Raw genomic sequence first — 2640 nt, forward strand, 5'->3', positions numbered from 1 at the left:
CACACACACACACACACACACACACACACACACACACACACACACACACACACACACACACACACACACACACACACACACACACACACACACACACACACACACACACACACGCATAGCACATTTACTCAAACTATCCAATGAAATAATTAAATACATAAATAAATGAATGAATGAAACAAAACTAATCAAGACAAAATAAAACAAATAAATTTGAATAAAATAAAGTGAATGAATAATATTAAATCGAAATAGAATAAGGAAAAACAAGGAATAAAATAAAACTAAAGATAACTAAATAGAAAAAAATATATACATACATACATACATACATATACCAAGGCTTTTCCCCCCTTACAAGGGGGGTAGCCAAAAAGAAAAAGGCATCAAATCATTCCCACCCATTCCATCCCTGAATACACTCCACACCCCTCCACCCTCCCTCTTATCTTAGCAACTCCTGAATGACGGGTCATCCCTGCACCTTGTCCACTGCCCTGGGTCAGAAGCAGTGTCGCAAGACACAGCACATCCACAGCAAGGCCACTTCATTAAATTGGCGACCCCCCCTCTCCGTCCCCCCATTGCATAAAATGAGAGGACGGGGAGAAATAAAGAAATAAAGATGTAAAAATGACAAATTATTTTGCCATAAAGATAAATTGAGGAAGATGCCGTGCATACAAAGAAGGGACACAAACTACACCATTTCTTTCAAATCTACCGATGCAAATGTAACCGTTGATCACGGTTGTGTTTGTGCAATTACATTTACACACGAAAAAAAAAATACAGAAAACGATGAAGGCCTGAAAGCGAAGCGGACGTGAGGGAGAGAGGGCAATTCCAACTCTTCTGACATTTCACCACTTTAGGACTTAAGACCACTTTAGGACTTAAGTCCACTTTAGGACTTAAGTCCTCTTTAGTCACAGATGCTCTCTGTCCCTGCCTCCGCCTGTTTCTCTATCCGTCTTCCTGTCTCTTTCTCTTTATATATCTCTGGTTCTGGATCTGTATGTACGTCTATCCTCTTTAGTCTCCCTATTTATTTCTTTATTTGTGTCCATTCCCCCCTCCCACCACCTCTCTCTTTCTCTCCCTCCCTCCCTTCCCATCTGTCTTTCTGTCTCTCTCTCTCTCTCTCTCTCTCTCTCTCTCTCTCTCTCTCTCTCTCTCTCTCTCTCTCTCTCTCTCTCTACCTTTTCTCTCTGAGTTAGTGTTAGTGTGTGTATTACAAATACACACACACACACACATGCACACACACACACACACACACACACACACACACACACACACACACACACACACACACACACCACACACACACACACACACACACACACACACACACACACACACACACACACACACACACACACACACACACACACACACAATATATATATATTAATATTATATATATATATATATATATATGTATCGATTTTTGAGTCTACGCGGTATAATGTCATTCTTGTTTAGGTATGATATGCCTGTTACCATGAATAGTCGAGTTTGACCTAAAGAGGCGTCTCCCTCTTTTTAACTATCTCCATGCTCCAGAGTGACCCCCCCCCCCAGATCTTCCTATTTGTTCCCAGATATGTGTACCACGACTATGTACTTTGTTGGTTGAGATCTTGATTAATAGATACCCCCCCCAAGAAAAAAAAATCCCCTCGCAAATAATGATATAAGCCTCGAAACCCCAGGTCTCCTACCCATGGCTCCTGAGCCACAACACCAGCTCTAATAACCATCCCTTAAAAGTGTTTAGTGGCAATGGCCCCCTTTTATACATGACTATCTTTTCATTTTTCTGCAGACTTCTCCTCCCTTCCCACAGACACCGATCCTGCGCGAGTATGTGTCTTTAGGTAGTCCATAGTCCACGTAATAGATAACATAAGAACATAAGAATAAAGGAGACTGCAAGAGACCATAAGGCCTACACTAGGCAGCTCCGTATCCATCACCACCTGTCATCCACATCCATAAAGTTGTCTAATCGCTTCTTAAAACAACTGATAGTTTCAGCGCTTACTACATGATTACTAAGTTTATTCTATTCATCGATCACCCTATTAATAAACCAATTCTTGCCTATTTCCTTCTTAAATCTAAATTTGTCCGGTTTATACCCATTACTGTGAGTCCTGCTCTGTTGCTTTATCATGATGACCTTGTTTGCATCACCCTTGTTATAACCTTTGATCCACTTGAACACTTCTATTAGATCACCCCGCACTCTGCGTCTTTCCAGAGAGTGTAAGTTAAGTTGCCTAAGCCTCTCTTCGGTAACAAGCAAAACGTCGTGTTATAAAGGCTTCATCCTCACAGGTGTTTGTTTTCGAAGACTTATCGACAGCTGCCAATTACATACACATGTGTTGATATGATGAGTGGCAGCAAGCGCAATGAGCCGATCTAGTTAATGAAAGGTCAGTGCCTTGTCAGCCGACCTCCCTTGAAATCTTCATCGTCACTGGCAATCAATCTTCGCCCTGATGTCTTTCTCCTTTTTTTCGTGGTTTCCGAGGCTCGCACCCCCCCCCCTTGTAGATGCCCCGGGACTTCACTAGAATCAGTACAGAGAAGAATGACCAAAATGGTACATGGACTCAGAAATTTGCC

The sequence above is a fragment of the Oratosquilla oratoria genome, chromosome 37, assembly GCF_046742065.1.
Source record: "Oratosquilla oratoria isolate Oo_2021 chromosome 37, ASM4674206v1, whole genome shotgun sequence".
NCBI classification, from domain to species: domain Eukaryota; kingdom Metazoa; phylum Arthropoda; class Malacostraca; order Stomatopoda; family Squillidae; genus Oratosquilla; species Oratosquilla oratoria.